The 24014-nt window shown below is 33.5% G+C and overlaps 1 pseudogene; it reads right to left on the bottom strand.

The window, feature by feature from the left end:
- Window positions 1-3193: 3193 nt before the first annotated feature.
- Window positions 3194-12390, bottom strand: LOC136404155 (proteasome subunit beta type-7 pseudogene; annotated as a pseudogene).
- Window positions 12391-24014: the final 11624 nt, after the last annotated feature.

Here is a 24014-nt window from a genome sequence, read left to right as displayed (position 1 = left end):
TTTTATGTATAAACATATCTCCATTTTAAAGCTTTTATTATACTTTAAATATAGCTCCTTTCTCTCAACAAATAATCATTTATCATTGCTTTCCTTGTAATATTTAAATCATCTTTTAAATGTCTTCCTTAGGCTGGTAGGTGATTATTAGTTACTAAGTCTAAATAAGAAATCATTTATAAGATTAACATGCCCCAAAAATATACAGTGTGTAAAATAAGCTATGGAATAAAAGAGATAGGGAGTAATTAACTCACTCAATCTTCTGCATATTGTCTTTTTTCTCAATTATTCTATTCAATCTGTTTCTCAGTAATGAATTCTGTCAATGTTTATCACCATGATTCTCTCAAATCCTCTTTTCCAGCTTACACAGTCCCCAGCATTTGGAACTGTTGGCCAACACTCCTTTACAAAACCATCTCCTCTTACTGTACCAATTGTTTCTCATTTTTCTTTCTCAGTTTCTGACCATTTCTTTCCCTTTACTGATGGTTAGTAATTTTTTTCTTGCTGAAAAGTAGGCATTGCTCAGTCTTGTCCACAGGACTTTTTCCCTCTGTCAATCTTCTGTCTTGTAGATAAACTAACCATTTCAAAATTTTGACTATCATATAATGTAAATAACTCCAAAATTTATACTTCTCAAAATAACTGCTCTTTCCAATTATATCTTGGTATTTTCAGCCACCTGTAGGACTTTAATATCTATCTGCAAGTACCACAAGTACCTTACATTCTTCGCATACAACAGTAAATTCATAATTTCTCCTTCTTAGACTATTCTAATACCACAATTCTTAATAATACTTACACTCATAATCACAACCTTTTCTTTCCTTCCTTTCCTTTCTTTTTCATTATTTGTCTCTAAGATATTTTCTTGACACTGTCTACTCTCGCTTTTTATTTCTAAGACTACTTCTCTCTTTTAAGTTCTTACCTGAGCTGTTATATTAACTTTCTAGTTTATTTTTTCACATTCAGCTATCTCCACTTTAATTTTTAAAAGAGCACATGGTCACAAGATTAAGTCTCTAGTGCTAACTCTCTTATTGGACATCTGGGGATATTTAGATGGGTTCCAATCTATGTTTTTTATTCTTCTTCATTCTACTCACCTACCTTTATTAAACTAGCATGGATGAATAGTATGGTAGACTACTTGATGTCTAATCTTTCTTGGGGGTCTGATATTTTATTCTTCTATGAAATGCCAGAATGCTATTTGGTAAATAAAAAGAAAATATATACATGAAATTAGGTTCTCCCTTCCTCTTAAATTTGTCCACAGATAATTTCCATTAAGTGCATTTTGTGGACAATTCCAAAGCACAGAAAGTGAATTTAGGAATAAGTCCTAAATGAGCCAACAAGAATAAATCACCTACTCCATGATAAGAATTCCCTGACTGCTCCTTACTCTGGTTTTACTCATAAAAATGATTATAGAAAAAAGGTACAGGAGCCAGATTGAATCCATAGAATGGGAGATTGATGGTGCCTCATGGGAAGCAATAGAACAAGTTAGTTAAACTTAGATGTTCAGAAGTTTGACTGCTAAGTTTTGAATCTATGATGCAATATTACCTAGCTTTATGACTGTGGTCAAGTTACTTAGTCTTTTCAAGCCTCAATTCTATAAAAATGGAATATAACTCCTGCAGCTGATGGAAAAATTAAATGAGTTAACACTTGTTAAGCATTGAGCATACTACCTGGCATATAGTATGAATTAAAATTTTTTACCTATATTTTATCCTGTTTTCTTTCTTTCTTATGACTGTCTATGTTTACTTTTTATAATTGCTAAAATAATACATATTGTACATTTTTAAAAAATATGTGAAAAATAAGAACAGAAAGATCTCTGAAATCTTAACTGATCTTCAAAAAATTATGGGGAAATTTTAGCATGTACTATATATTCTTTTCTATTTTGTGCCCTTAATATATATATAACTATCTTTGACAACAAAGCTTAACTCACTCTGCAATCCAGATGTTCAGAGTCAATGTAAACTCACTTATTTTATATGGTGAACCTTGTCTTATTCATATTCCCCTAATAATTGATTTTCAGGACTAAAACAACTGTACAAGCTGCTGTGCAACTAAGCCATTTTTGAAATAGGTTTGCCTTCAGGTTTGGCCATTTTGAGCACCTCTCAGTTCATGTATTCCATTCTCAGGCTCTCATAGGGAGAAATAATACTTATTCAATAACCAAGACTTCTCAGTCTTAAATTCTCCAAACCCAGCTTATAGCTTAGATGTCATTTGAAAAGGAGGACTAAGGGTGGGGAAGATGTGGCTTTTGTGGATTCACTGTGTAGAATGATGATCTAGCTTCTATCTCCTCTGGGCTCTTGCAATGTCATCTGTCCCTTATCCAATCAGATGCTGCTTGCCCCACATTTTGGATAACATATGTGGCAAGTGAGATTATGATCAATGCCTATGACTTGAACAATTCTTGGAGATCATCAATATTGATATCAGTGTCTCAGCATTTCTATTTTTCTTTGTTTGTATATGCTGCATGTTTATATTATTTTCTGGATTAAATCACATTTCTCACTAATGTTTATTTGTGCATAGAAAAGCTAATGATGGTTTTTAAATATTAATTAAAAATTTAATTAAACTCTATTTTATGCATAAAAGTTTTATTTTAGTTGTTTACTTGTTTTTTGTTTGTTTGTTTTGGGTTCCTTAAGGTTTATATTCTTTTATTGAGGTATCAGATGGATAGGTCTTCTGCTCCTTTTTGTGTTCCAAGGTAGAGCACAGAGATCTAGCAGAGCTGGAGCTCAGATTCTGGGAGAAGGACCTTAGACCTTGAGCTGTATGACTTTACCCTGCATGTTTGCTATATTTCTTAAATACTGGTATGTTGGTCACATGGTTGCATAACAAGAAATAGAGAGCGGCCTTCTTTGTGGTATTTTTGCTGTAATTATTCATTTGAAAGGAAAACTAGATGTTCCATGATGGGGTTGATGAAGTTCAAACATGCAATAATCTGAATCTGGTGATTGGTTTTGTGTGTGTGTTTGTTTTCGTTTTTATTGGGTTTCATTCAGCAAACACTAGCTGAATGAATGTCTTAGATAGAGGAACAGCCTTCATTGTTTCTTCACCCCTGTTTTCTAGAGCAGTTACATCATCAACCATCATCAGCTGACACCATTCAGGAAGTGTCCATCATTTGAACTGTTTCCTCCAGCATCTCATTTTCCAGGCACAAACTTTTTCCAGTGAGGACTGCAGTGGTTTTTTTCTCTCACCTGTAGTACCCCAATCTTGTGTCCTTCTTTTTGGACACTGAGTACAGCAGAGAAAATGCAGCTTGCTCTTGCTGATCACACAGAGGTCATTACTTCCAGACCCCAAGTCATTGAAGATGCCAGCTGCTGTGGCCACTCTCACCAGCTTCTTGGCTTTCTCCTCCTCCATATCTGGCCTAAACTTATCTTCAAACACAACCATTGCTGCTAAGGAGCCAGAATCCATGGTGACATAAGGCAACTTATCAGTTGATTCATGAGGACAGTCACTGAAGAGGTGAGGTTCAATGACATTTATGTCCCTCCAAAACTAGGGCTGCACCAGTGTAACCGTGATAGCTGAAAAGCCTCTATTTCAGCATCCAATTAGTCATCACAACTCTGGGAAGGTGGCCAGTAGAGAGGGAGTGGTGCTCCAAGTTGGAAGAAATGAGCTGGGTTGTCATATCTATGTCTGCAGCTGCCCCAGCGCCACAACAATAAATGTTAGGAGATATAAAGCTATTGTTGAACAGTTCTTTCTTGTCGGCAACAACCATCCCTTCAGTTTTTTGCATCTGCTCCAAGTACTATTGCATTTGTATAAACAACCTCCGCGATGGTTGTGCCTATTTTCCAAAGCATTGGAAGATTTTACTCTTTCTTGGCAGAATCAGCTTCCAAGACGTCATTTCTGCAGCAGTTATCAAAAGAAAAACCTCCACCTGGTAGCTTCTACATTGACACAGTGCGGTCTTCCTCAGAACCAGGTGATTTTTTTAAAAAATATAGCTGTTACACAACTTTGTGAATTTTTACCCCCGGTTATTTTTATTTTTGTGTTTTTAGGCCTATTTTTTATATGGGTTAATTTTAATAAAATATAATTTATTTATTTAGGTTATCAATTAACGTGAAATTGGATGAAAGATGAGGATATTATTTTAGAATATCTAATACCATTAATATTTGTTTTTCTTTTATCCTAATGTTTTTATGTTTGTGCTGCATTTTCTCCTTTCCTCTGTCCATTTACAGGCAAGTGAGTGGTTCAAATTTTTTTTCCCCTAAAATAAGCCATTGGCAATTATATTTTGTTACATAATTCATTTTTATGTTTTCATCCTCATTAATTTTTTTCTTTCTGTGTTTCTTTCACAGCATGTATCTTATTTATTATTTTTATTATTTTAGTTGGCATTCAAAATATTTAAGCCATATTATTATCCTTATTTCATAAGTACCCTGAAATTGTGAGGTTTTTTTGTTCCTTTTGCTTTGAGGGTTATTTAAAAAAGAACAATATTAAAATGTCAAATGCTTTGAGTTTTTTGTTTCTAAGCTTGACATTCATTTTTCACTTTATTAGTTTGTGATTTCAGAATATGATCTGAAGTATTTTCTCCTTTCAAATTAAATGAATATTTCTTTTTGGCTAATATGTAATTACATTTTTTTTTTGTAAAATTCCCCATGGGCCATTTAAAAAGAAATTCTCTTTTTGCAGATTATAGCTCTGAGTATATACATTCTTTATTTGACTAGACTATATCAATCTTTTAGAGTATTGTTTAACTTTTTATGTAGAAACAACTTTTATATACATGATATTTCAAGGACAAAAAAGTAACCTCTTAAATTATCTCCATCCTGTTGCTCTTCCATCTGTTTCTCATTTTAGTTCTACAATGCTTTCTTCAGGTATTCTGATGTTATGTCTGTTGGTACATAAAGGCTCATTGAGAACTTGTTTAACTCATTATTGTTAAGGTCCATGTTCTCATTTAATTAAATTTTTCCAAATTTGTAGTTTGTGTAATTTTGATATTATGAACTCTCCCTTCTTTTAATTTATATTTGCTGATTGTATCTTTATTGTCCATTATTGCAATTTCTCTTAGTTATTTCGGACATTTTATCAATAGGTTCGGAATTTAGTTATGAGCACATATGGAGTTATTGTGCATCTAATGTAGGAATTTTTTTAGTTGCATTTTTTGGCTATACTTTGTTTTCATGGCCCACAGGAGCAGAAATTATTTTTAATAATGTTCAACACTATGGAAATTATATACATTTAAGTAAGATAGGTGTCTATGTAGCAACATACTCTCTTCACCAAAGCTGTTCAGAGAGGCTCCCTTCAATGAGAGACCTAGAAACTATAATGATCATACTGTTTTTCTTCTTATGACTTTTCATTTCCAGCTTTTGTGGTTGTATTTAAGGTTTTATCTCAGTCTATTATTTTCAATGAGTATCCTAAGATGTATTTTGAAAGAATTTCTCTTTTGTAACAGTTATTAACCACCTTTATTTAAGTGTTTATTTAAATTTTCAAGGTATTTTGTGCTTGCCTCTGATGTTTTATATGTCAGCATTATTATTCCTGAGTTTTATGTTTAATATACTTTTATGAATATATAACACAGTCACCTATTTTACAACTTCTAAAAGTATAAAAGAGCACATAGAAGCAATCTCACCTTTACCTGTGTTCCCAATACCCTTCCAGCCAGTTTGTGTCTTCACAGATAACTGATGGGATGAGTTTGTGAAAATGAGTAAGTGTATATACTTTCAACGCTGTTATATCCAGAAATGAGATTCTTTCACTAATTGGTTGTGTGATGTGGATCAAGTTACTTCATTTACTAGAGCTTTAGTTTTTTCTTTTTTAAAAAGAATATATTTTATTTGGGTTTTTTGTGGGGGTGTTTTGTTTGTTTGTTTGTTTGTTCTTTACCAAATATGTAGTGAGCACCCTATATGTCATGTTCTGTGGTAGGTACTGAAGATGAAGCAGCAAATAATACCAATGTGTTGTTTATGGTGTTGCAAAAGGAAGGACAATAAGTTGCCTTACAGAGTGATTTTGAATAGAGTGGATAAAAAGTGCTTTGCAAGTGTTAGTATTACATATGCATTCTCTGTTTTCTCCTTAAGTAAGTAATACCTTAATATTATATACATTGGTCTACTCCTTGCTTTTTTTATTTAAAAATGTATTATGGTCTTTCCATATCTCTACCTAAAGAGTTTTGACATTATGTATTCTAGCTGCACAATATCTTTTGTTTAATGGTTTAATGTACCACAATTTAATTAACTAGCCCCCTGTTGATAAATGTTTAGAATTTTTGTCATATTTTGCTATTAAAAAGAGATTACAGTGAATAATCTTTTTACTGTATACATAATTGAATATATTGTCAGGGTAGGACTGTTGGGTGTTAAAGGTATGTGATATGTTATTTTGATAGACATTAACTCCTCCTCCACTCCCTTACTCCCTGCCAAAAGATTTCACCAATTTGCATTCTCACAAGCAATAAACAGGTGTGGCTGTTCCCCTCAATCTCACACATAGAATACTAACCTTTTGGATTTGTGGGTGACCCAAAAGGTGACAAATAGCATCTCACTGTAGATTTATTCTTATTTCTTTCATGATGAGTGAGTTTAGCTGAGACTCTTTCCACATATCTAAAATCCAAATTGTTTTTCTTCTGCTATCTTACATTTATTTGTTCATCTTTATTCTTTTTAATTTTTAGAAATGTTTCATATATGAAGGAAATTATAATTTTGCCTATGAATTATAGGTAGTTTTATAGATCTTAAATGTTGAATTAATGATTAATTTTGCCATTTTTTATTGCTCTTGTTACTATGGTTAAGTAATTAAAAATTTTAATAATTTTTTATGACTTCTGGGTTTTCTGTCATAGAAAAGCCACTTTTGTTTCAATATTATAACATTTATCCATGAATTTCTGTATTGGTTTTATTTATATCTTCAATTTTTTATTCATTTGAAATGTAATGTTTATAAATTATGAGAATTAAATATTTTTTTAAGTCCAAATGGCTACCAAGATGCCCCAACACCATTTGGTTTTAATAAACAATCTTTCAACATGGTCTAAAATATATAATCTTTATCACTGAGTAAATCCTGTATGAATTAGGACTACTTCTAGAAATTCTGTGTGGTTGTATTTATGTGATTATTCATCAATGATATCATACTGTTTGAATTATTGAGGGTTAGAAATATACTTTAGCATCTGGTTAAAACTTCCTTATTCTTCTTTTACAAAATTTTTCTATTTATACTTGCTTGTTTTTTTTTTACTATTTCTAATCTCTTTCCAAAGTTATTAAATTTGCTTTTTGTTAATCTGGGTTTCATTAAATTATAGATTAATTTAATGATAATAGATATAATTTGATGTTTTTGTCATCTGTGTCCATGTTATTTTTTTCTATCCAAAAAAACCATACAAACAACGAGTACGTGTTTTAATTTATTCAAGCATTCTTTTGCGGCTCCCTGAAACATCTCAAAATGTTCTTAAAATAAACATTGCACTTTTATTTTTAAATTTATTGCTAGATGAGGTAAGCAGAATAATTGCCTTCTCCATTCCAAACATGTCCACAGTCTAATGTTCAGAAATTATAAATACAATATGTTACATTACATGGCAAAAGTGAGTAAAGGTTGCAGATAGAATTAAGATTTCTAATCAGCTAATGTAGAGATGTTGAAATGATCCCAGAATATTCAGTAGAGCCCAATATAATCACAGTTTCCTTTATCCGTGAGAGAAGGAAAATAAGGAGGAAGAATCAAAGAGCTAGCTGTGTGAAAAGAACTTGGCCTAAGTGGTACTGAAGGTGGAGGAAAAGGACCCTGAGCCAAGGAATGTGAGCAGTCTCTAACAGCTATAAAGGGCAAGGAATGTGTTTTCCCTTAGAGCAGCCCAAAGGAATGCAGGCCAGCTGATCCTTTGATTTTAGCTCATTTGAATCATTCTGGACTCCTGACATTCAGAACTGAGATAATAAACATGTGTTGTTTTAAATCACTAGGTTTGTGATAATTTGTTATAGCAACTGTAAAAACTAGACATGCTATCTTTTATTGTTGTTTATATAAATAAGGTCTTTCATTGTGTTATGTCATGTAGTATTGTTTGTATCAGTAGAGGCTATCGATTACTGCATATTTATTTTTTACCTCACCACCTTACTGAAATATCTATTGGTTTTAACTGAAAATTTCAAGTTTTCCAAATATAAAAACATATTATCGGCAAATAGTGATAATTTAACCTCTTTGTTTCCAATCTTTGTAATTTATTTCACTTGTCTAAATATGCTAACTAAAACAAACAAACAAACATATAAATAAATAAATACATAACCTGCCACTATTCAATTAATAGTGGTGGTAGTACACTATGTGCCTTTTTCCTGATGTGTACAGGGATGCTTTCAATGGTTTTCAACAAGTATTGTTCCAGGATTTTTGCTTGAGATGCTTATTTTATCATGTTGGGATATTATTCTATTTCAATTATAATTTTAGGAGTTCATATCAAGAATAGGTATAAAACTTTGAAAAATGTTTTTTCAAAATGGAATGATGATATAATGCTTCTTAGATCTATTAATGTGATTAATTTGAATCATTATGGAACAATCATGTCTGGAATAAATACCACTTTGCAAATGTATATAATTATTATTATTTTGCCAATGACTATTTTGAAATTTTATTTTCATATTCATAGTGAGATTGGTTTGTAGTTTTCTTTTTGAATATAACTTTTCTCTGTTTTTGTTTTATTATTTAATTTTTTGCTGTTCTTTTTTTATTTATTGGGCTTACATTGATTAATAAGATTATATAAGTTCTATGTACAGTTCAGTGATACAGCACCCATATATTTCTTTGTGTGTCCAACAACCGAAGTCCAGGTTCCATTTGTCACTATATATTTGACCCCTGTTATCCTCTTCAGTCTTCTTCTACTTCCTTCCCCTTTTGGTTACCATCATACTGTTGTCTCTGTTATGAGGATTTTGTTTGTTTTGTTCGCTCATTTGTTGCTCTCTATATTATATTCCCACATATGAGTAAAATTATAGGTTCTTGTTCTTTTTCATCTGACTCATTTCACTTAACATGATACTCATAAGATCCCTCCATGTTGTCACAAATAGAAATATCTTAACTTTTCTTATGGTTAAGTACATTTCATTGTATTTATGTACCACATCTTTTTTATCAAATTATCCATCAAAAGCTTTTTTAAGAGCAGTTTCAGGTCAGAGAAAATTGAGAGGAATATACAAAGATTTCCCATATACTCCTTTTCCCCACACATGCATGGTTGCCCTTATTATCTAAATCACTCACCAGAATGGTATTATTTACCAAGGATAAATCTGTGTTGGCATATCATAATCACCCAAAGCCCAGGTTTACCTTAGGGCCTACTCTTGGTGTTATACATTCTAGGGTTTTGGACAAATGCAAAATAACAGATATCTATCATTATAATATTATACAGAGTAGTTTCCCTGCCCTAAAAATCTTCTGTGGTTTATTCATTCGTTTCTACACCACTGCCAACCATTGATCTTTTTATTGTTTCCATAGTTCTGCCTTTTCTAGAATGTCATATAATTGGAATCACACAGTTTGTAGCCTTTCTGATCGGTTTTATTTTTACTTAGTAATATGACTTGAAAGTTCCTCCCTGTCTTTTTCTGCTTATAGCTCATATATTTTTAGCACTGAATAATGCTCCATTATCTGCATGTACTAAGGTTTATGTATCAATTCACCTACTGAAGGACATCTTGATTGATTCCAAGTTTTGGCCATTATTAATAAAGCTTTTGTACATTTGTGTGCATAAGTTTTCAACTCTGTTTAGTAAGTATCACAGAATGCAATTGCTGGATAGTGTGGTAAGAGTATGTTTCATTGTGAAAGAAACTGCCAACCATTCTTCCAAAGTGGCTGTACCGCTTGGCATACCCATAAGCAGTGAATGAGAGTTCCCGCTGCTCTCCTTCCTAGCTGGCATTTGTTTTTGTCATCGTTACAAATTTTGGCCATCTAAAATGTTTGTAGTGATATTTAGTTGTTTTAAATTGCATTCCCCTTAGAAAATATAATGTGAACCATCATTTCATATGCTTATATGGCACCGCTATATCTTCTTTGGTGAAGTATCTGTGCTGATCTTTAATCCATTTTTTTTTTATTTTAGGTTATTTGTTTTCCTTATTGTTGAGTTTTAAGAGTTCTTGGTAGATTTTAGATAAAAGTCAGAATTGTCTTTTGACAATATTTTCTCCCAGTCTGCAGCTTGTTTTCTCGTTCTGTTGACATTTTAAGTTTTAATAAATACCATTTATAAATTACATTTTCATGAATCATGCCTATGGTGTCAAATCTAAAAAGTCATCACTGTAACCAAGGTCATCTAGGTTCTCTCTTATGTTAGCTTTCAGGGGTCTTACAATTTTAATTCTATGTCTCTTCCTATACTGCAACAAACAGTATTGCTTGCACATATGGATTGTCCATAGGATTGCTCATTTAGTCTCAATTCTGCTTCCTAGAACCAACTGAGTCAAGTAAAACTTATGCCAGGTGTATTGCTGTATCCGCTATTGAAAATGAAGAACTTGGATTTATCCTTGGTGTGACCTTCATCTTTGATACTATATTTTTTTGCTGGATTCTTTCTCACATCTGTAGCTCTCTGATGCCATTGCTACATCATCGTTTATTGCCTTTTTTCTTTTGCCCCACTACATGAATTCTGCTGTAATTCACTCTTCCAGATATTTTTAAAACTATTTTATTGAGATATATTTGACTTACAAAAAGCTGAATATATTTAATTTATACAACTTTATGAGTTTAAGGAAAACTACATATCTGTGAAACTATCACTGTACTCAATATCAAAAACATAGTCATCATCTCCAAAAGTTTCTTCCTACCCTGCCTTCTTTATTTATTATTTTTTATATCTGGAGTTCTGGGGTTTTCGCTGTTTTCCAGTTTCACCAAACTTACTTATAATTTCCTTAGTGCTTTTGAATGACTTCTATAAGATAAGAGAAAATGCTGATTTTATATTCTAGTATTCAAATATGATTTTTTTATTTTGAAATTTTATTCTATTTTTAATGTGGTTAGGTTTGTTTTTTAGGGTGATTTTTGATAATGGTGAATAAACAATTTATACTCTGAGCCTTTATATATTTTTAAATTTTTTCCTGTCATTTTCATAAATAAAACGTGTGTATAGACTAGGTATAAGTTATTGGGGAAAAGTCTTTTCTCCTTATAACTTCAAAGAAAGTGCTCCAAAGTTTCCTGTTCTTCAACATCATTGTGTGGAAATCTCAGATCAGCCTGAATTTCCCTTCACATGTGACTCCTTCTTTTCCCAGAATGATAGTATTCTTTCCTTAAAGTTTAAATTTGTTACCACGTTATATACCTGTCTACTATTCTCTATTAATTCTTCATTAGTTCTTATAATACTTACAGTAACCTCTTTCAATATGTAGACAGGTGCTGTTTTCAAAATCACCACAATAATATCATCTAACCCATATGCTCTTCCTATAATTTGACAGTGTCACTTGTAAAGACGTGGGTTGTATTGTCCTTTATCTGGAATGTTGGTGAGCTAATAACTATGGGAAATGTGATTCGAAGTGACTTTTAAGTACAAGTGATAAAAAGTTATGCATATCTACTTTGTTTTCTTAAAATATTAACTCTTAGAAGTGTTCCATCCCGGGTTAAGTGGTCCATGTCCTGAGGCCCTGATGCTGTGTGGAGAGCCACAGGAAGGGCCCCAAAGTTCTCCCATGAAGACAGAGAGAGCTGCCCAGCCCACTCTAGCTGTTCTAACTTCAGCTACCAAAAGACATTCCTTGAGCCAGAACAAGGAAATGAGATTTTTTTTTATTTGTTTTTTTTTTTTTAAGCAGTTGCAATTGTTTCAACCTTCAAATTTTGTACTGATTTCTGATAAAACAATAAATGAAAAAATATGCATATTCAAATTATTTTTTAAGAAAAATTTTCTATACTTCCCTAAATATTTTTGTAATCCAATTGTTGAGTTCTCTTCCTGAGAAACCCTAATTCTCTATTTACTGAGTGTGTTGATAGCCATTTCTTCATACCTATCATTTTCTCTCGTCAGTTTTGCTCCTAAATAGTTTCTGCAGTATGTATGATCTTATCTAGCCTACTTCCCACACCACTTACTTGTTTGGTAGTGTTCATTGCGGTTCATTTGCTTCTGCTAGTTGCAACAATTTCTCTGCTTTCTTCCCTAAAAACGAATAGTTTTAAGTATTTTCATATTTTATATTTCTCTCCCATTTCTTTCTTGAGCTTTGCCTATAACTCTTATATTTCACATGAATCCTTATTTCATAGAACTTCCATGCTCTCCTAATTTCCCTGAGATTGTAGATAATTTTTCTTAAAATAGTTTATTTTCTGAGTAAGTTCTTCCTCCAATATTCAATCTTAATTGTCTTTGAATGTTAACCCATTCTTTCATTTGTTTCAGTACTGTTTTATATATACCAGATCTTGTACATTTATTAATCATTTTTAAATGTAATATCTGTTTTGTAATATGCAGAAAGATAATATGTGTGTCTGTGGTGGAGGGCTCTTACTGCTAGCCTCCTTTTAAAATAAGATGTCCTTAGAATAATCCCTCTATGTCTCCAGATAGAAAAATAAATACAATTTTATTTATTTTATTTCTCTGGTTCACTCTTTAACTGTTTGTGAGTGTTGGATGCATGAAAACAGAGGGATGGAAATGATGAATGCTTTGGGATAGCATGCATCTCATGTATAAACAGTTATCTCTGGATCCCAAATCTGTTATATCTTCTGTGTGAAAGGTGTGGTCAATTCCTTGGGGTTAGATAGCATCCTTCAACATTTAGTCATTGCATTTATTATTTCTCTAGTAATTAATATCTTCTCAGAAGGCTTACTATTTTTTAACCAATGTCTGCCCTCTTTCTGCTTCTTCTAATATCCTTAGTCACCTCTCTATTTAAGAAGTGACTAAGTCTTATGATGACATGGAATCTCAATACCTATTTTAGGCCTAAATTCATGCTCTCTCAGAAAAAATGAGTATAGACCTCTCCGAGAGACCAGTGTGTCACTCACTACCTTTCACTCTTGGCTCCCACAGGTCCCCAGTTCTTGTCTTGCCAAGACAGGGACTATTGTAAAAGTGATTCACAACTTTATTGCTTACCTTATTGAAAACAATTTTGTTTTTATCATATTGAGTAATTTTTGAATCTCACTCTTCTTTCTTTTGGTCAAAATTTTTTTGTATTTTCCAGATATTATTTATAATATGTGTTCAGGGACTGTTCAAGATCCATGGTTTCATTATAGATTAGGGTTTTTATTTCCTCCTTCCATGTATTTGTATATTTTAGAATAATATTTACAACATTCAGGGAATCTTGAATATATCCAACATGTAGTGAAGAGAGCTATGCCAGTGTTAAGCAATTCTTCAATTACCCCCCAAGTCCCAATAGGTCTTTTTTTTATTTACCTTGCCAGAATCACCCTCTGCATTTTAAATTTTATTCATAATTTGTAACAATCAGCTCTTATTAACACAATAAACTTATAATTATTTCTCTCTTCTAAATTAATATATGCTGCCAAAAATTTCACAGGCTTCCAGGTATTTTTATTAAGAATTTCTCCATCAAAGAATGTTACTCTGCTAACAAGATCAAGTGTATAACTAGAACTAGCCATGCCTCATTCCATGATAGCTTGCTGCTCTGTAGGAAAATGTTAAACATCCCTTTGTGGCCAACTGTACAATTCAATGAAATTCTGTTGCCTCAATTCTTTAAGTGCCTTGTGAGCAGAAAGAGGGGAGAGTAAACTTTTCCTGATTGATGTGTGTTACTGTCATGAGTTTCATGGATGTATACAGTGATAAAGAATCTAAATGCCTGTTGGGAATTACGGACAAAAGCATTTACAGTAAAATCTAATGCAATAGATGCAATGTTCACCTTTCTGAACTGTGTGGCCTGTCTCTGGCCTTAAGCATTAAGACAAGCTGTCCAAGATAAGACAGGATGTGTGAGAGGCCTTGCTACAGGGCACCTCAGGTAAGGTTTTAATAGCTATCTGTGCTTAAATAAGAATCTTCCTGATGCCTAGTTTTCCCTCACAGTACAATATCTTCATATTTCTTAAATGATATTTCCATCTGAAAGAAAGAATTGTTCAGTGCATTAATTGATGCCAATTTCATATGGAATAATTTTATGGAATGCACTTAGTTCTGATTTTCTGGGTATATAAGAATGGTGTCACTGTTCTTGTTTCTCTGGGTAAAAGGTTATCTACCTGTATAGTGATGACAGGAAGAAGAAAATGACTTTGGCTTTTCTATAAGTAATAGGGTACATGCAGTGGTGGGATTCAGCTGGTTCGCACCAGTTTATCAAAAACCATGGCTAGTTTTTTGTTGAGTTTGTTGAACTGGTTGTTAAAATGGCACCTGTAATCAGGGTTCTATCTAAGGTGGGTGCCTGGACAGCTGCCCAAGTGGAAATCACAAATTTACATTCTTTACTCTTTTTTAACGTTCATCTGTCAACAGCGTATTCTAAGCACCCATAGTAATGTTCATTCTGTCCATCGGTGAAAAACAATTGCAAGTAAGATGTCAATCAACAAGCAATATGGAAATATCTTAAATAACAGTTTTATTGTTTTTTGTCAGCTATTATTTAATATTTTTTCATTAACAGTTTAAAATTCTTTCTTATAATCTAGTTTTGTATACCTTTTTAATTCTTATTTAAGCATTAAATGCATAAAATAATATACTACCTTCCAGTGTATCTTTTTTATACTTAAAATTGTCATTAAGGCAGTGAACCAGCTGTTAAATTATTTGAATCTCACCACTGAGTACATGTAAACATAGTCAGCATTCAGTTCTCCCTTCTGTTTACAAATATTTTTCATTGGTGCTACTGCAATAAAATATATGCACTGCTTTAAGCTAATGCAATGATTAGTGGTGGGAAAACATATATGATGGGCAGAGTGAAATTGATTAGGAAGGTAATAAATAGATGAAAAATTGTAAGATAAACAGACTAAAAGGATGTATCTTTCTGCTTTTCATTTTTCTTTCTTTCCACACATGTCCTTATGTTTTTTTATAAAGCAGAATAACATTCCTCGCAGTATAATATTGAGTATGTATATCTCTGCTCTTAACCAATTTTTCTTGTACATTACTCAGTCTTGACACTGAGCAATATCTCAGTAGTTTCGCAAGGATTATAAATCAATCACAAATATTCATTGAGCACACAGTGTGTGTTGAGAAACATACCATCTATTTTGAAGCAGTTCTGAGAAAGCAGGAAATTAGTTGTAGCTCTTGATCTAAAGATAAGAACAAGAATAGACAGACAAAATAGAATACAATAAAGCACATAATTGTAAAAATTTCTAAAGGCTCATTCCAGGTTTCTTTTCTTTTTTCTCTCTCTTTCCCTGCTTCACAGAGATTTCGTCTATTCACAGAGGCATTTTAGTTCATTCATTATGCAAACATGGTCAGAGTGTTTTTAATGAGTCATGTACTTGGTAAGGAGCCAACAATTTAAAGAATAAGATGGATTCTGTCTTCAAAGAACTTGCAGTAGGTGGTGAAAATGAACACAGAGATGATATAGTAAGTGTCGTTATAAAATAAGTGCATTACAAGCATCTGGGGACCAGAGTGAGGGTATCTAATTCTGCCTGGAAGTGAGTAGGGGATGTTCCTGGAGAAGATATCTGTGCAGAGTTTTAAAAGCTGACAAAGAGTTCATCATGAGTAGGACAAAAAATACATTTCATGCAGACAGGACATCATGAGCAAAGGTATGAGAAACTACACAAGTGTTCAGTGCTCTTGGAGCAGACAGTGAAGATGAAGCCAGAGAGGAGGAAACTCCATCAAGCAGAGGTTTGAGTTCCATGCTAAGAAACTCAGACTGTATCCTCTGGGCAACAGGAACCACTCAAGATTTTTTAAAAAAGAAATAACAGAATCAGATTTCTATTTTAGACCCATCTGATTTTGAGAAAGACTGATTTGAATGGCAAGGCTAAAGGTAGAAAAATTGGTTAATAGACTGTTTCAGTGGTAAAGATGCAAGAAGATGAGGATGTGCTCCACGACAGTATTTGTAAATAAATAAGACAGCTATAAAAAGCATTTAGAAAGCAAACTTAGCAAAGCATTGCATTACTTAACGTAGGTGTAAGGGAGTGAGCTAGGTAAAAGAAAAGCCAAACCACCTGATATGCTCTGCAGTAGATACCCAAGTATCTGCCCTGAGTGTGATTGTTCTCCTCAGTGAACAATTTAGAAATGAGAGGATTTGTGTCATTGTCATTCATCCATGTTCCCTAATCCTAAGAAACATGTCACTGATGAATCTGAGACGCAACAATTGGAAATACCTGGCCCAAAGTTCCTTGTCTTTTCCTACATGCTCTGAAGAAGAAGCTTGGCCAGTGGTCTTCTACCTTACACAAGCTTAGGGGGTCTATGTCTGTGTTCCTCAAGAGTGCATGATAGAAAAGAAGGCAGATGGTGCAACAACAAATACCAGAATCCACATGCATCCTCTGTATGGCAGGATGTTGCATCTTATGTCTCCTACCACTGCTGCAATCATTCAAGTCACATCAAAGAATGTACATAAAAAGAAAGAAGAATCTGAATCTACTGCCAATAGAACAAAATGCAATTCTTGAAGCCAGTTCTTCATTATGCTCCAGAATGTATGACAACTGGCTTACTCATTCCACAGATATTTGAAGAAATAATACCCAGGCATGAAACATAAGAGACTTCTGCATTCATGCCCCAAGGTTTTATTTTCTCAACTATATGGGAATCAGGAGTAAAATGTTTTCTTCCAATTTTTAGTGGCTGTGGAGGAAAAATTTCTAATTTAATATGCTCTATGTTATCCAGTATACTAATGCTCCATTAATATTCTGTTATAATGATAATAGCAATATGTAATGCTTAGAAAATATACTTGTAAATTTTAAAATGATTACTTTAAAAAATCATTTGTTTCAATAGAAAAGGTTCTTAATCTTTAAAAAAGCATAATTAATAAAATATAGACTAATAGTCTGGGACAAAAGTCATAAAACATCCTTAATACAGAGTGATGACACGAATTGGGACACATAATTAGATCCAAATCAATAAAGCTGCAATAAATAGTTACCTGAACATGGAGGTGAGCTTTAAAAATTTGGATGATGATAACTTCTCAGCCTTTTGGCTGAGATTAAGTGTACAAACTTGGATAAAAATCCCTTTTAAGATGAATTTTCAAATCCACTGCAGAATTGGGAGTATCTAATTCAAATACAGCACAACGGAAAATAAAGCTAGCAATGTGTAACCAAAACCACAACAAATGTTAAAGCAGCAAAAGCCACAACCAAGAAAAGAATTTCTATTATCAACTCAGAGACAAAAATTTCTATGAAAAATTACTGTTTTATCTTTCAAATTTAGTAAAAATGGCTACTTATGTGGTACTAAAACTCAGCATATGCACAGCATGACTCTAGCATGCATCTTGATGATTACTGAACTATTGCAAATAAGTGTGACAAGAAGAGCATGTCAAGAATGATGTACTCATTTTATAGAGCTACCTCCAAAAAAGTTTTTGCCAATGAAAATAACATTGCAAAGAGACAATTCACTTTCCAATGGATACATTGATGGATTGTGTTTATTGTATTTTTGTTCTTTGTTCAAAATTGCCATATAAACACACGACTATTGTTAACTTATTCTATCCCTCACCTTTTAAAAACCGTGTCAATAGTGAAAGGATTAGGAGACAGCTAAAATTATTCTGTTTACAAAAGCCAAAATAACACTCATTTGTATCAATAATGTCAGAAAATATCTGTACCCAAGATAAGTAGACTAATATTTAATTCACCTGAAATAAAAATAACTTAGATATTACTTTTTCTTTCTTTTTTATACCATTATACAAGAAATAAGTCATACATGTACTAAAAGATTGGTCCCCTAATCCCTGGGGATAGCAAGATAAAATTTGTGGAAGCTGAAGTCACTGAATATAGTCCCTCTTTCAACAAGAAGTCACCTTTTTATGTAAATGTGCTTTACAAATACAATCATTTTATATGTCTATATGACCTGATGTGAACAATTCTGGAGGCATTATTTTCAGCAACAGGTTTTATGTTTTGATATATGTGTGTATGTGTGTGTGCATTAGACTTTAATATTTTGGTTTATTTCTTTGTTCCCAAATAGTGTTTTGGTGTTGTGTAGGTAGGGCTTGAAAAAGTGTCCCTTAGTCCATCAGTTTCTTTGTAACAGCTGCCTCTGAGAGAGGTAGAACTTCCATATTACAATGTTACAGTGTTCTACCTAGAAGAACCTTATTCTTTGGAGCTCTAGTGGGTAAAAATGTGATATTTTTTTGTGGCTCCTATTATTTTTATACTTAGAAACTTAATCATAAATATTTCCTACAGTAAATGTACTCATTTGTATGCTTCTTAGTTATTTGACACAGAAAACAATACCTAGTAGAACAAAGTGCTATATATGGGAACTATACTTCCCTGTTAGTCTAGAGTTCAGGTCTTACCTCTCCTATGTTGGTCTTCGAGGCAATTTGGGCTCATTGAGGTAACATGAGGTCGCTAAGCTGGAAGCAGCATTTGCTGTGCCAAGGGCCTGTTGACACCACTCCTAACAGCCAAAATTGTGAGTAATAGAATAAACTACAAGTAGCATAGAGAAGAACACTTAGGAAGAAACATTTTCAACCATAAAGGTCATTTGAGGATATCACATTGTTGAAACCTCAAAATGGGATTTAACCTATAAGAGATCTCTTTCCTAATTATAAAACACTCCAGTGTTTAAAATACCAAATGATCCGGAGCCCCTTAAATACCGCCCCCCCCCCCCCGTGCCTGTCCCACCCTAGCGTCACTGCAGGCAGCCACATCCACTTGCTTTGCTGTGCTCAAATGCATAGCTCATTCTAACCCAAAATTCTTATACAAGTATATCCTGCCCAATGTTTATTCTTACTCATTCCCCAAGTGCATTCTTTCTATTTTACTTATTATAGTATAATATTACTTTGTCTATTTATTTGTCTGTTATTGTTGGTTCTTTTTTCTTTCTTTTATGTTTGTATAAACACTGTCACTCTCCCTCACTAGAAAGTAACTTAGTTCTATCAAGGGCATGGCAGACTGTAAAAATGGCAATTACTTTCTTTGTTAAACGTATTCCCCCTTTCAGTGTGACTTGCAGCCGCAGTTTCCATCAAGCGGTGAAGTTTCTCTACACTTTAAATTGAAGCCAGCGGTGCACCTATAGCATGAAGAAGAAATGAAGTTGTGCGTGTTCCAATTCTGGGCCTCAAAAGTCCTTGCTCAGAGCCATGCGTCTCTTAGACTTTTGCTCAGCAGCCAAGTGAAGAAGCTGGTTCATCTAATCTTTGCCATCAAAGGCCACAACATTTGAAAATGCTCAGTCAAAACCACAAAGCCATTTATCCATCTTTGGGTATACATTCATTGATGTCTGCATACAACTGACCACAGCTGCCCAAGGGAATTCAGCTGAGGTCAGCCAAGTCAAATTGACAGAAATGCTCAGATGATCTAAGAACTTGTATTTGTAATGTATATATTAATAGTAAATAGCAGTGAATGTTGAATTTAATATAGTAGCTTCATCAACCATCCATAGGGCCAGAGGGCACAATAGGACAATGGCAAAGCCCTGATGTCCCTAAGAAATCCTCCAAGTCTGTAGTTTTTCTGTTTGCTTTATGATTTACTATGTATACGGCATTGCCCTGGTCTTTTATTTTCACATTCATCCCAATCCATTGAGTTGATTATTATGTTTGATTACTTGTTTTATTTCTATTTCTTTCTTCATTCCAAGATGCTGAGTTTTGGTTTCCCTGTGTTTGCATGTACAACAGCCTAGAAAATTTTCTTGCACCACATTCCTAAGGCCAGTTTCAATTGCCAGAAATCTCTATCCAAATAAGTGGTTTATGCACATTGGTTCAGCCTTCTCAAGGTCCAGTTGTTTTGTCTAATTGGCTCTGATCAATACTTTACAGGACTCATGTTCCTGTCCAAGGAAATTGTAAACATATAGCATCAATTTCTATTAACAGGCTTTTGGATTTATTTATTCTCTTTCAAATATTTTTCTTATTTCACAAACTATGGCCAGACTACTTGTAAATTATCATTTTATTTGAACCCTTTAAATTCAGTAGGAAAATTTTTTAAAAAAAAATTAACATCTAATCTTCTTTTTTTTTTTTTGTATTTTTCTGAAGCTGGAAACGGGGAGAGACAGTCAGACAGACTCCGGCATGCGCCCGACCAGGATCCACCCGGCACGCCCACCAGGGGCGATGCTCTGCCCACCAGGGGGTGATGCTCTGTCCCTCCGGGGCATCGCTCTGTTGCGACCAGAGCCACTCTAGTGCCTGGGGCAGAGGCCAAGGAGCCATCCCCAGCGCCCGGGCCATCTTTGCTCCAATGGAGCCTCTGCTGCGGGAGGGGAAGAGAGAGACAGAGAGGAAGGAGAGGGGGAGGGGTGGAGAAGCAGATGGGCGCTTCTCCTGTGTGCCCTGGCCGGGAATCGAACCCGGGACCTCTGCACGCCAGGCCAACGCTCTACCACTGAGCCAACTGGCCAGGGCCCATCTAATCTTTCTAAACCAAAAAGTCTCCAGTGAATATAGTTTTCATTTGCTTTGTTCATAAAGATTAATTTCATTTTAGCTATTCATTTATTGATGTCTTGTTTTAAGTAGGGATAATCACATTTATTCTAAGTCTTACATTTTTAAATATGTTTAGGATTCACAGGGTGCTGCAGATTGTATTTTGCGAAAATAGAATAACACTATTTTCCATCCTACATATTCATTTTATAATGTGAGCTTAATGCACTTCATCAAAAGATAGAGTTTGTATCTCCTCCTCTGATCCTGGAAGAACTTTGGGATTGTCTTGACTGGCAGAGTGCATCAGAAGTAACACTGCATGATTTCTACAGACACATGAAGAACAAAAGTGGAGACTATTAAAATGATATGAACTCATGTCAACCAAAGAGCAAAAGCTTAAAAAAATAAAACACCTTAGGATAGTGGATCTCACACTTTAGTGTGCATCATCAGATTTACAGGAAGTGTTTGGTTAAACCAATTTTCTGGCCCTGTCTCCAAAATTTCTGACTCAGTGAATCTGGGTTGAGATGTGAAGAACTAATTTCAGATGATGCTGGCTGGCTGATAAATCAGGAACACACTTTGATAAATTCTAATGGAAGGAAATACAAATTGATAAAACAGGACTCAGTAATAAAAAATAAACAATTAAAAGAGAAGGGAGTTCAATGCTATATTTAACAGCATACAAATCTGGAGAAAATAAATACAATAGTAGTCAAAAAAAATTTGTAACCAAGCATTTACTCCTTAAGCTTCCCACAATAACCTAACTAAATACAATTAATAAATGTCTTTTAGTTACTTGCAATGGATTGAATGTTTATGTTCCCAAAATTCATATTTTGATATTCTAACCTTCAAAGTGATAGTATTAGAAAGTGGGGCTTTTAGGAGGTGATTAAGTCATGAGGGTGGAGCCAGAGGCAGAATTAATGGTGGGTGCTCTGGTGCACGCCCTGGGCCCTGACTTCTGAAGGGCCCCACAAAAACTTGAACTTTACATTTTTTTCTAATGACACCACATTTGGTTTCATACCTGCAATATTAACATTAATAATACATAATATTTTTTATTTATTTATTTTAAAATATGGTTAACATGTATTTTTATTTTCCTTGTCTCTTTTTTTTAAGGGGCCCAACATTTTCTTCTGCACTCGGGGTCTCAACCGATCCTAATCTACCTCTGGGTGGAGCCCATGTAAATGAAATGAGCGCCTTTTAAAAAGAGATCACAGAGAGCTCTCACCACTTTTCTCATGTGAGAGTGTAGTGAGAAGACACCTCCTCACATTATCAGACACCAAATCTGCTGGCATCTTGATGTTGGACTTCCCCGTCTCCAGAACTGTGAGAAATACGTGTTTGTAGTGTAAGAAACCCAGTTTATGCTATTTTTGTCATAGCAGCCAGAGGGGACAAAGGCACCACCATACTATATTTTTATTTGGTCACACACCTAAAAATCACCTTTCAGTAATTAGTACTACAAAATAGCATAGAAATTCAGCAAGGAAGGACAGTTTAAGAGGCACATCGAGACATAAAAATAGTACAACAAAACTAAAGGATTCTAATTACAATACCTAACGTTAAGATACCTGAGCCTTTATCACTAAATCATAATGTTTTAGAATTAGCCTTTTTTTCTGTGAAATTTAAAGCATTATTAGCTAATCTCTATGACTGATACAGTTAAAATTACCATGAAAGGCCTAGAATGAAGCCCAAATATGAATACAACCACGGTTACAAACCAAAAAAGCTGAGCACATTTTTGACCTTTAGGAGTGGGCTTCCAAATGTTAACTAGGACAGTATGATTTTGTATTACACTAAGCATTTAACCATAACAGAATTGTTTTTATTTTATTTTTTTGTTTTTTAAGAAGAAAATTTTTTCTGTGTGTGTGTGGGGGGGAGACAATCACTACTGTCTGTTAATAAAATTAAAATTGTCAAGCATTTTTTAATACTAGAAAGAACCCCATCACACACCTTTTCAATTGTTAGCTCACATATTTAATACTAACAAGGAAAAAAAGTTAACAGTGTTCTATAATTTTATAGTTTTACTTTACTTATATATGCTGATTCTCAATAAAAAAAAATACGTTTTCTTACTTTTTCTATCAGAAAATGTTGAATCAAACAACTATGATGAGTTGTGTATACAAGGCAATATAGAAAAATTGATTGTGTTTGGCATTATTTTTAACATCTAGATAAAGTCCAAGTTCTAGTTGGCCTACACATGTTAGTTACCTAAGAAACTGATACTCAGATGACAAAATATTTCAACGATTTTCCAAATATTTAACACTAGCAATAATATTAAACCAAGCCATCATTATCTGTACTGAAATTTTATCAGTGCAGGATAGGGAAAAATTGCTTCTAAATAAAAATTTAAATCTAAACATGAAACTTCTTAAAGGGTTTTATTTTTCCTTGACCTAAACATTGTTTTTTAAAAGATCACACTCTAATTATACAAAATGTTAACAAAAACTATTTTGTTTTTATTCAACATAAACATTTTGAGTACCCTCTTTGTGCCAGGTCACCTGGTAGGGATTATATTTTTAAAAAGTATTTTTTTAATCAATAGTATACATAATCTAGTGGGATTTAAAAATAAAAATAAGTCATTGCAATACATTTGATGAGGGTTAGTTTAGAGAAAGTAATGAGATATAAAAAAGAGTCAATAAATCACTGTGCTTAATTTAGTAAGGAAACTTCACGAGAGTTAAATTTCTAGGTATTTGCCTACATAAAATATAAATAGAGAGAATAATAAGAAATAATGTAAAAATCTGTATGGGATTGACTGACTCATGAGCAGTAACTAAAGGCAAAACATTCTGACTTTGGTGGCAAAAGATGAAGTTTAAAAGTTAAACATAACTATAAACACAATGACAGACATAATTGTAAGTATAACTGTGGATCTTGGGGGAACTCAATAACTGGTTCAAGTTAACACCTGTAGCAACAAGATGCCACCTAGGGAGCAGCACT

Source organism: Saccopteryx leptura, chromosome 4, assembly GCF_036850995.1.
Source record: "Saccopteryx leptura isolate mSacLep1 chromosome 4, mSacLep1_pri_phased_curated, whole genome shotgun sequence".
In the NCBI taxonomy this organism is placed as follows: domain Eukaryota; kingdom Metazoa; phylum Chordata; class Mammalia; order Chiroptera; family Emballonuridae; genus Saccopteryx; species Saccopteryx leptura.
This window is presented reverse-complemented; position numbering and strand designations above follow the sequence as displayed.